The sequence below is a fragment of the Theropithecus gelada genome, chromosome 3 (genome assembly GCF_003255815.1).
Source record: "Theropithecus gelada isolate Dixy chromosome 3, Tgel_1.0, whole genome shotgun sequence".
NCBI lineage: Eukaryota > Metazoa > Chordata > Mammalia > Primates > Cercopithecidae > Theropithecus > Theropithecus gelada.
In genome coordinates, this window is record NC_037670.1 from 29,965,068 (window position 1) to 29,977,488 (window position 12,421).

Below are 12,421 nucleotides of genomic sequence, written 5' to 3' on the forward strand. Positions count from 1 at the left end.
CAGGTGGCCTTTTTCGCCATCCTTTTGCCTAGTGACCCCCTTTTTCACCAAGGCAAGGGGCTGGTTTTTGTTTCTGGTTTTATCACATCAGATTCTGGCTCATAACAAAAGCAGTCAGTCTCCTGTTGCTGCTTCACGGATAGCTCCTCCAACAGGCATTGATTTTTTGTTGTTGTTAATGGTCTGAAACTTCTAGTAGTAATGGGATGGAGGGAGTGTCAGCATTCACTCTAATAGAACGGTCTGGAAAGACAAGTGTTGTTGGTAAACCCTAGCTACATGAGAATCAAGCGTCACCAGTAGGTGGAGGACTTGATCAGAAATACACAGGCCTTGGGGCCTATGTGGAGTTGCCTGCTCAGCTATGGCTTGAAGCAGAATCCGAGGCGATGTTCATGGTCCAGACAGTTTAGCAAATATCAGGGTGTGGGTATGTAGATGAGGCACAAGGCTAACTGGAAGTGTGGGACATAAGTGAAAGATGGTACCAGGAGGTTGAAACTGTCCCTGAAACTGAGTCCTACAGGCACCCTCCCTTGGGTGATGAAGCCCCAGTTAATCCTGTGCACCCTCATAGTCTTCTGAGCCAGGGCTCTCTCCCCAGCTCAATGGCTGATGCTCCAGAACACACCATATATGAAACTGTCAGTGGATTCCAGGCACCCATCCTTTAGTAGGCAGCTAGCAGATCCCCAGCTTAGCCGAAGGCGCAGGTTTGATGGAGATTCAGAAACAGCCCAGCAAGTTCCCTCATCACTGGCTCTCCACCTGGATACATAAACAACCTATTACAATGGTTGTTTAAATACTAGAGCTAGTTCGTTGCCCAGATCTCCTGTGTGTCCTCTCCCTTTTTCTTTTTTTTGAGTCGGAGTCTCGCTCTGTTGCCCATGCTGGAGTGCAGTGGCGCTATCTCGGTTCACTGCAAGCTTCACCTCCCGGGTTCATGCCATTCTCCTGCCTCAACCTCCCGAGTAGCTGGGACCGCAGGCGCCCGCCACCACACCCAGCTAATTTTTTGTATTTTTAGTAGAGACGGGGTTTCACCATGTTAGTAAGGATGGTCTCGATCTCCTGACGTAATGATCCACCTGCCTCGGCCTCCCAAAGTGCTGGGATTACAGGTGTGAGCCACCGCGCCCAGCCTCCCTCCCTCTTAGACGTATATTTTGCACACTGAGCTCTTTGCACAATCAGGGTTAACAAGCAAATAGCTGGTGGAGGAAAGGTGAATTGGCTCTCTCTGCTTCAGCTGGGACATCCATCTTCTTCTGCCCTTGGACATGAGCTCTCCAACTTCTCGGGCCTTTAGGCTCAGACCTAGACTCACATCATTGGTTCCTCTGGGTCTCAGGCTTTTGGGCTCAGACTGATACTGTACCTGGCTTTCCTGGACCTTCGACTTGCAAATGGCAGATGAAGGGATTTCTCAGCCTCCACAATTATGTGAGCTAATCCCTCATCATAAATCCCTTTCTATACATCTATATATAGCCTATCAGTTCTGTTTCTCTAATACATTTTATTTCTGACTTCTTCAATTACTTCTTCTTTAACAGCTTTAATGAGACATAATTCAAATACTACACAATTCACCCATGTAAAGTGCAAACTTCGTTGGTTTTAGTATATTCACAGAACTGTGTAACCATCAACACAATCAATTTTAGAAGCTTTTCAAAACCCCAAAAATAAGCCCCATATGCATTAGCAGTTATTCCCCATTTCATCTCACCTCCAGCCCTAGGCAATTGCCAATCTACTTTCTGTCTCTATGGATTTTTCTCTTCTGGACATTTCATATAAATGAAATCATACCATATGTGGTGCTTTCACACTGGCTTTTTGCACTTAATGTTTCAAGGTTTATCCATGTGGCAGTATGTATCAGTACAGCATTCTCTTACAGTGCTGAATAATATTCCGTTGTGTGGATATACCACATTTTATTTATCCATTCATCGGTTGATGGGCATGGGTTGTTGCCACTGTTGGGGTATGATGAATGATGTTACTATCAACGTTCACGTACAAGTTTTTGTGTGAACATGTGTTTCACTTCTCTTGGGTACATACCTTCCAGTGGAATTGCCTGGTCATATGGTAGCTCTATCTTTAACCTTTCAAGGAACTGTCAGACTGTTTTCCAAAGTGGTTGCACCATCTATTACAGGCTGGGCATCCCTAATCTTAAAATTTCACATCCAAAATATTCCAAAATCTGAAACTTTTTAAGCACCAACATGATGCCACAAGTGGAAAATTTCTCACCTGACCTCGTGTGATGGGTCACAGTCAAAATGCAGGGGCACAATGATGAAGATAACGTGGTTAACACTGCAGAAAATTTGCCTCTAGACGACATAATGAAAACGTATGATGGGCTCATTGAAGGATCAGAGCACCACGCATTCATAACAGAACAAGAAATCATATCCAGTTTATAAAGTCAAACAGAGACTTCTAAGACAAGAACAATTTACGCTTGACATTTATGCTTTAATGAGGCAGATGATTCTGGAGGAAACATCTTTAAAAGCCATCCAGCAGAATGCCTCATGAGCCCCAGAGGACCCACTTCCTGGTCTCTCAATTGCTTCTGAAGTTTCTTCTCATCAAAAAAATAAAATACAGTGCACAGTAACCTCTTCATCAAAACACAGCATCGTACGTGGAGACTGGAAACCTGCTGTTGTTTGTTGCTACTGCTGTTTAGCAGCTGATCCAGCTATTCCAGGAATGCTACTGAGAAGCTTGGTTGCCCTGAACATACTATGTTTTCACTGTATTTATGGCATTCCATATTTTCTTTTCTTTTTTTTATTATACTTTAAGTTCTAGGGTACGTGTGCACAGCATGCAGGTTTGATACATAGGTATACATGGGCCTTGTTGGTTTGCTGCACCTATCAAGTCATCATTTACATCAGGTATTTCTCCTAATGCTCTCCCTCCCCCTTCCCCCTCCCCACAATAGGTCCTGGTGTGTGATGTTCCCCTTCCTGTGTCCAAGTGATCTCATTGTTCAGTTCCCACCTATGAGTAAGAACATGCAGGGTTTGGTTTTCTGTCCTCGTGATAGTTTGCTGAGAATGATGGTTTCCAGCTTCATCCATGTCCCTGCAAAGGACATGAGCTCATCCTTTTTCATGGTTGCATAGTATTCCATGGTGTATATGTGCCACATTTTCTTAATCCAGTCTATCACTGATGGACATTTTGCTGGTTCCAAGTCTTTGCTATTGTGAGTAGTGCCATAATAAACATATGTGTGCATGTGTCTTTATAGTAGCATGATTTATAATCCTTTGGGTATATACCCAGTAATGGGATTGCTAGGTCAAATGGTAATTATAGTTCTAGATCCTTGAGGAATCACCACACTGTCTTCCACAAAAGTTGAACTAATTTACACTCCCACCAACAGTGTAAAAGCATTCCTATTTCTCCACATCCTCTCCAGCACCTGTTGTTTCCTGACTTTTTAATGATTGCATTTCTAACTGTTGTGAGATGGTATCTCACTGTGGTTTTGCTTTGCATTTCTCTGATGACCAGTGACGATGAGCACATCGTCGTGTGTCTGTTGGCTGCATAGATGTCTTCTTTTGAGAAGTGTCTGTTCATATCCTTTGCCCACTTTTTGATGGGGTTGTTTGTTTCTTTCTCGTAAATTTGTTTTGAGTTCTTTGTGGATTCTGGATATTAGCCCTTTGTCAGATGGGTAGATTGCAAAAATTTTCTTCCATTCTGTAGGTTGCCTGTTCACTCTGATGGCAGTTTCTTGTGCTGTGCAGAAGCTCTTTAGTTTAATTAGATCCCATTTGTTTATTTTGGCTTTTGTTGCCATTGCTTTTGGTGTTTTAGTCATGAAGTCCTTGCCCATGCCTATGTCCTGAACGGTATTGGATGGCATGCCATATTTTCTACTGGTCAGTACTCATGTGCAAATAAGTGTAAGAAAATTATATTTATTTATTTATTTATTTATTTATTTTAAGACAGAGTCTCACTCTGTCGCCCAGGCTGGAGTGCAGTGGCATGATCTTGGCTCACTGCAACCTCCACCTCCTGGGTTCAAGCGATTCTCCTGCCTCAGCCTCCCAAGTAGCTGGGATTACAGGCCTGTGCCACCACGCCCAGCTAATTTTTTGTACTTTTAGTAGAGACGGGGTTTCACCATGTTAGCCAGGGTGGTCTCGATCTCCTGACCTCATGATCTGCCCTCCTCGGCCTCCCAAAGTGCTGGGATTACAGGCGTGAGCCACCGCGCCTGGCCAAAAATGATTCTTATCACTAGCATATACATGCAGAGCCTGGAATAACAGTGATGCCAAACAGCAATGTCCACATGGGTGACTGAGATAGTGACACTTGCTTTCAGATGGTTCAATGTACACAAACTGTGTTTCATGCAAAACATTATTTAAAATATTGTATAAAACTACTTTAAGGCTATGTGTGTCAGGTGTATTTGAAACATAAGTGGATGTCATGTTTAGATTTGGGTCCCATCCCCTATATCTCTCATTATGTACATGCAAATATTTCAAAATCCAAAGAGCATCTGAAATCCAAAATACTTCTGGTCCCAGGGATTTTGGATAAGGGAAACAGCCTGTACTTCTTATCTTAAAGGTTTATTTACTATTCAAATAATTTTTACCTCGTTTTCCTATGGTTTAATTTTTTAAAACATATTAATCCCATATAGACTTCATTCAATACATAGTGACAATCTATATATTTGGATTTTCCTCCAAATTCATAGCCAGTGATTCCAAATTATTGCTGAGTAATCCTTAATCTCCTCAGTAACATGTATTTTCTTCTTTTATATATCAATTCAAAACAATGTTTTTTAGACACAAGGTCTCACTGTGTTGCTCAGGCTGGCCTCGAGCTCCTGGGCTCCAGTGATTATCCCAAATATCTGAGACTACAGGTGTGCACCGCCACCTGTGGTTACAGTCTGCCTCTGTTCATGTCAGTACTGCACTATTTCAGTGACTGCTATTTTGGTTTTTGTGTTTTGGTTTTTTTCTGTTTGTTTTGTTTGTTTGTTTGTTTTTGAGACAGAGCCTTGCTCTATTGCCCAGGTGGATCTCAGCTCACTGCAACCCCCAACTCCTGGTTCAAGGATTCTAGTGCCTCAGCCTCCCAAGTTGCTGGGATAACAGGTGCCTGCCACCACATCCAGTCAATTTTTGAATTTTTAATAGAGACAGAGTTTTGCCATGTTAGCCAGGCTGGTCTTGAACTCCTGGCCTCAAGTGATCCACCCACCTCAACCTCCCAAAGTATCATTTTGTTTTAATAAGTCAAATGACTAATCCCCCCTTATTATTCTTCATTTTTTGAATATTTTCTTTTTTTTTTTTTTTTTTTAGACGGAGTCTCGCTCTGTCGCCCAGGCTGGAGTGCAGTGGCCGGATCTCAGCTCACTGCAAGCTCCGCCTCCCGGGTTCACGCCATTCTCCTGCCTCAGCCTCCCGAGTAGCTGGGACTACAGGCACCCGCCACCTCGCCCGGCTAGTTTTTTGTATTTTTTTAGTAGAGACGGGGTTTCACCGTGTCAGCCAGGATGGTCTCGATCTCCTGACCTCGTGATCCGCCCGTCTCGGCCTCCCAAAGTGCTGGGATTACAGGCTTGAGCCACCGCTCCCGGCCTTGAATATTTTCTTTATTATCTCATTGAACTTCAGAATACTTGTATCAACTCCTTTGATACTTGTATCAATTTCCATTGGATTTTTAAAATCACTCTTGAATTAGCTCTCTAAATTAATTTGAGAGAAGTTGTTCTTTCCGGCTGGGCGCAGTGGCTCACACCTGTAATCCCAGCACTTTGGAAGGCTGACACAGGCTGATTGCTTGAGCCTAGGAGTCTGAGACCACTATGCGCAACATAGCAAAACTCTATCTCTACAAAAAAATATAAAAATTAGCTGGGCATGGTGGTGCATGCCTGTGGTCCCAGCTATTGGGAGGCTGAAATGGCATGATTGTTTGAGGCTAGGAGGTCGAGGCTACAGTGAGCCAAGATCACACCACTGCACTCCAGCCTAGGTGACAGAGCGAGACCCTGTCTCAAAAAAAAAAAAAAAAAAAATGGTTATTATTTCTACAATATTTAATTATTATACCTTGAAACATGCTTTTTCTGCAGGAGAAATTTCAAACTACAATTTCCAGTACTTGATGATTCGTTGGCTCTGTGGATTAAAGAAGGAAGAGTCAAAATGTTTCTGAGATTTTGGGTCTAAGAGAGTTTGGAACTCAGAAAAGCTTCATAGGAGCCAAAAGAGCAAGGGTTATCTGCTAAGGGTTATCAGAAAGAAAAGGCGAGAAGAGTGTTACTCTTAAGGGTGGAAAAACAGCCAATGTCTCAAAATTCCCAGAAGATAGATTCAGCCATACATAAGAAATTATTTTACATAATAGAGCTCTCCAAAAATGAAAAAAAAAAAAAAGCTGCTGTGTAAGGAGGCAAGCCTTTCATCTCTGGAAGCATCCAAACTGAGGCTAGATTACCAATAAGTGTCAATAAGACAGCCCTCTTATTTCTAATCATCTGTGTTGAGTTTATTCTCCAAGCGGGGGTGATCGTCATATAACTGAAACAAGTGACTAGAACTCATGAAGAAGAGCAGGGTTAAGGACAACACTTTAGGGGCTGCTCAAAAAAAGGAAAAGTAGGCCAGGCGCCATGGCTGACGCCTGTAATCCCAGCATTTTGGGAGGCCGAGGCGGGTGGATCACTTGAGGTCAGGAGTTCAAGACCAGCCTGGCCAACGTGGCAAAAACCTGTCTGTACTAAAAATACAAAAATTAGCTGGCTGTGGTGGTGCTTGCCTGTAATCCCAGCTACTCGGGAGGCTGAGGCAGGAGAATCGCTTGAACCCGGGAAGTGGAGGTTGCAGTGAGCTGAGATGGTGCCACTGCACTCCAGCCTGAGCAAGAGAAGGAGACTCCATCTCAAAAAAAAAAAAAAGAGAGAGAAAGAAGGCCCAAAGGAGAGAAAGAGACAGAGAGAGAGAGAGAATGTGACCAGTAAAATAATATAAGTACCAGGAAAGTTATAGATTCATGGATGACAGTGGAGGACCAAGGAAAGGTTGGCTAATAGTCAGGTACCACAAATAAGAGAAGTACAGTAAGGCCAAGTAAGTTGTGAGAGGACTTGGAGAGTGAAGTTCCAGTAGATCTATGCAACAGTGAAATGACAGCTAAGTGGCACTCTAGAGTCAAGTGACAGTTTATGCATTTCAGAATGAGGAGGCCATACACATCTGAAGTCCAAAGAGCCGACAGCAGGGATTAAGAGATAGAAAGTACAGGAGATTCCTGACATTTATGCTTTAATATCTATGGTTCTTACCATTTGTCATCGACCTCTACGGTCCAAACCATGTTGTAATTTTTAAATTTTGCCAAGGCACACACTGGAATCACATCCACTGAGAAACTGCCGCACAAGAGTGAGTCACTTATTTGGAAGGAGTGCCTAGTTAGCTGCCCAACATCTGTATCATATCATGCCTTTGTTATTCTCTGCTAATCGTACATGCTGTAACTATCGTGGAGTGAGAGGGACTCTGCTGCTTTATAGATTCAGATAAGTGCATGGGTAATGTCGCCACTAAGATGACGTATGATGACTACTTTAGTTCTTTAAAAACCACCTAAAGAGACTGAAGATATCACTCTGATGCTTCAGGTATTCTTCCGGATGCAGGTAATTCCATACGAGGGGTACTCTGAAAAGAGGGATTTTCAAAGCTCTAAGGATACATTTCTTAAAACTATCAAGATCAAAATTCTACTTATTGGAAGAGGTGAGGCCATCACTAGAGAAGAAACGCAGGAGTTGGGAAGGGCTGCTTTTAGCTCACAGGTAGAAGAATGTATTTCAGAATCTGGAAAGAAGAAAGAATGTGGCTTAGCCTGATTTCCCCAGAGAGTAGAACATCAGAAAAACATATATGTATACATATATGCAAGCACTGTATTGGGAACTGCGATGCCTAGAAGCAAGAGTGAGGGAGAGGAAAGCGGTGAGAGGCAGCCCAAGGTAGATTATTGCTTAATTCTGTGAACCACTGAGAAGCCACAAGGCACGCATCTCAAGACTGTCTGTCTGGGTTGAGAAAGGAGGAGGCATTTATCCATCAGCTCGAACCCCCCATTGGTCAGAGGATCACTCCATGGAGGCATTAACTCCCTGAAACTGCAGGTTGCATTCATGAGACTACTCAGGAGTGTTTATAGCGTCTGTCCCAGGCTGCAGAGATGACAGAGAAGGCTTCGGATAGGAGGTGAGAGGTGCTTGCAAGTTAGTTCTACATACTGCTGGTCAGGCTCATGGCAGAGTTGTCACTACAGTGGCGGCTGGAATCAAAGACAGGTGTGGCTGAAAGGAGCTGAGGCAGTGCTTACGAGGTGTCTGATTCAAGAAGTTCATGTTCTAAGAAGTATATGGGTGTGAGCAGGATGGTGAGAAAGCCCCGGTCCGATTCCTGGCTCCTCTCAGACGCAAGGCCGTCTCACGAGGCTGGGGATGCCGTGACAGGAGTGAGTATGTGATACAAGTGGAGAAGAGTTATCACAGCCACTGGGCCAGAACTGCCAGGAAGACTTTCAGGATCACATCAGGGGTTCTCAGAAAACCAAGCATTAGGAATTCTTAGTTCTCTGCATTTTCTCCATGAGTGCCTGCACCTTAAAGTGGATGCTGAGGAAGCAGACCATGAGAGGACCCCGGGTGGATTTGCAGAGGGCAAAGGTCATAGGTAGGGGTCAGGGCAGTGTGGATGCAGCAGGGCAGGGAGAGCCGAGGGTGGATGGAAGAGGTAAGGCCAGAGGCCCTGATATCTAGAGACACTGTGAGGATGGAGCAGGGAGAAGGAACACACGCAGAGCCCTGCGCAAGCTCTGGGGCCCAGCAAGGCCGTGAGGTGAGGACATGGGTGCTGACATCCTGCAGTGAGCTGAGAATACAGATGTTGAAGTTACCAAAGAAGGAAGGGGAAGGGAAGTTGGGAAGGAACGAGAGAGCCTGAGATGACTCCTGAAGCTGCCCCGGATGGAAGAAACAGTAATAGAAGACACTGGTAGTGATTTGGAGGCAGTTAAGTAGGGGGTGGTAGAGACTCCAGATGAGAATCCATGAACAGAGGGTGTCAGAAACAGTGGAATTTGAAGTCTTGTGGTAACAGATTTTTTTTTTTTTTTCTTTTTCAGAGACAGGGTCTTGCTCTGTCGCCTAGGCTGGAGTGCAATGGTGCAATCTTGGCTCACTGCAGCCTCGACCTCCTGGGCTCAAGAGATCCTCCCACCGCAGCCTCCTGAGTAGCTGGGACTATAGGTGGGCACCTCTACACCTGGCTAGTTTTTTATTTTTTGCAGAAACAGTGTCTCACTATGTTGCTCAGGCTGGTCTCAAACTCCTGTCTTCAAGTGCTCCTCCCATCTCAGCCTCCCAAAGTGCTGGGATTACAGACATGAGCTACCATGCCAGGCCCAAGGTAAAAGATTTTAAGGAACACATGTTAGTGAACAATCAAGCAATATTTGCTTCACTGCAGACTTACACCAGATGTTATTTCTGGAAGATCAGTTGTAGAGGAGGGTGTGGGTTTTCACTTTTGTTTAATACATTGGATATTATCTGAATGTGCTATCAGAAACCTGCATTGCTTTTATGATAAAAATAAAAGGAAGAAAGAAAACAAATTGGTCAAGGACAAAGCTAGAATTCCACCTCATCGTGAACAAACACTTGTCCGCCACCCGTTGGCTCCACAGCTAAACAAAACAGGCAGTCTGAGGTGTGGTTTTATTAACCTTCCCAATACTCATTGCTGCTAAATCAACTTAAACTATGTGACCCAGTTAACACAAAGAGCCAGCGGAAGTAAACACTTTAAAAAGACAAGGAGATATAAAACCTGGGGTAAATGTTTAACATGCCATACACAGAGACCGAGCCACATTCCATTGGCAGCTGCGGGTTTGGCCTTCAAGTTTCCAGGGAAGTACCTGGCTCTTCACACTCTTTGCCTTCAGCCAGGAACCCCACTAGGCAAGAGGTCCTGGAAGGCATCTGGGTCATAAATAGAGAAAGTGACAAGGACTAATCAATATAATAGCTACCATTACTGGCTGCCTTCTTTGTGCCTGGTTTACACTAAATACCTTATGCTGCTTATCTTAGTCATTAAAATAAAGGAATAGAAGAGACAATACCAGCAAACTCCCACTTACCTTGTAAGGCTTCTTTATAGCAAGGCCATTCTCGCCTTGCTATAAAGAAATGCCTGAGGCCGGGTAATTTATGAAGACAAGAGGTTGAATTGTCTCATGGTTCTGTGGGCTGAACAGGAAGCATAGAAGCATCTGCTTGGCTTCTGAAGAGGCCTCAGGAAACTTACGATTGTGGAGAAGGTGAATGGGGAGCAGGTGTGTCCCATGGGGGAAGCAGGAATAGGTGTGGGGAAGTGCCACACACTTTTAAACAACCAGATCTCACGAGAACTCACTATCGTGAGGACAGTTTCAAGCATTCAAGAGAAATCCACCCACATGATCCGATCACCTCCCATCAGGCCTGACCTCCAACATTGGGGATTACAATTCAACATGATATTTGGGCGGGGACACATATCCAAACTCTGTCACCTTGTATTGGCCAGAATGAAAGCACCAGTATATAATGCAGGGTTCTTGGTTACAGGCAACAGAGTCTACTCCGGCTGGTTTAGACCAACCAGGAATTTCTTCAGATGTGCAGATACTTCTTTGAGTCATTGGAAGGACTGAAGAAATGGATTCTAGACTGAACTCCGAAAGTCATCATAGAATTGGACCATCATGGGAGCTACTACCTGATCCACCATCAGGAAGTTGCTGAATTAAGAGGCCACATTCTCCAACAGGAAGTTAGTGCCACAGTTCTCAGCTCTTGAGCCATGCCCCATGGGCCACAACCAGTCCACAACTCAGTCAGAAGGCCACCCCCACCACAGACCGTACCATAGCTGCTGAGACCCTAGCCAGCAAGAGATTCCCAGTACTCTCCTCTCTCTCCTCACTTAATTCATTCCCAAAGTCTCAGGGTCCTCTCTCCACATGATTTCGTTCTGAGTCAAGTATAAATAATAAAACTTAAATCCCATCTGAAACCTCAGCTTCAAGAGACTCTGGTGTGTTGAATTATAGAGATTTCCAGTCTCTACAGTAGAGGCAGGCAAGAGAGAAAGATGTAGAAACAGAGGTTGAGTACGCCAAACCATTGGATTAGCCACAGTTGCTCTGGAAAGGTGGGGCACTCGGTGTATCGTTGGCCGGCCTTTCCCTCCCTCATCTTCAGGCATCCAGTGCACATATATTATCTCATTTTTTCCTCAGTTCTACCTTTCAACAAAGTATTATTATACCCACTTTATAGATAAGGAAACTGAGGCTCATAAAGTTTAAATAATGTGCAAGAAGGTAACAGACTCAAGGTTTGAACCAAGATCCACTTTGCTGTTCTCACATGGTAGAATTTATACATGTGCTTTGCTGAAACTGATCACTAAACAATAGCAGCCTCTCTCTATTCTCAATTCCCTTTATCCTGGCTATGATTCACTGGCTTTCCAAATGGCTGAATAGGCCTGGGACTCTTCCACCTCCAAACCTTTGCTCCAGCAATTTTCTTAGTTACTTGAGTTCCTTTATTCTGTGGGCCACCCGAGAAGCCATTTGTGTCAGGCTCTCTGGGTGCAGAAAGGAGGAAGGATTTATCCATCAGCTTGGATCTGCAATTCATCAAAGAATCACTCCATTAGGGATTGCTGTCCTTTCCTCCACAACTGACCACACAGATCCCAGCCATCCTTTAAGGCCTAAATCCAAAACTACCTCTCCACAAGGACTTCACCAGTCTCCCTGGCAAAGGCTGACCTTCACTGAGACTCCCCTGCATTGTGTCTATACCTCCCTTCAAACATTTCCCAGACACAACTGATATAATTGCCACTTCTATAGTATAACTTCCTTAAAGACAAGAACTATGATATTGATCTCTGTGCCCCTTAAATCTGCTGGCACAGTGCATGTGTATGGTAAGGATTCACTAGATGAATAATAAATGAATGAATTTCCCTACTGAGGTGCTCTCTTCTTTAACATATTGGAGAATCTGTATCTGGGTAATTATAAATCAATTGCTCCAGTCTCTTAATGCTTTTAATTAGCAAGATTTTTCTTTATCTCAGCAGTCCCCAACCTTCTGGGCACCAGAGACCAGTTTCATGGAAGATAATTTTTCCACGGACAGGCAGGGGTAGGAGATGGTTTGGGGATGATTCAAGTGCATTACATTTATTGTGCACTTTGTATCATTATTGCATTATAATATATAATGAAATACTTA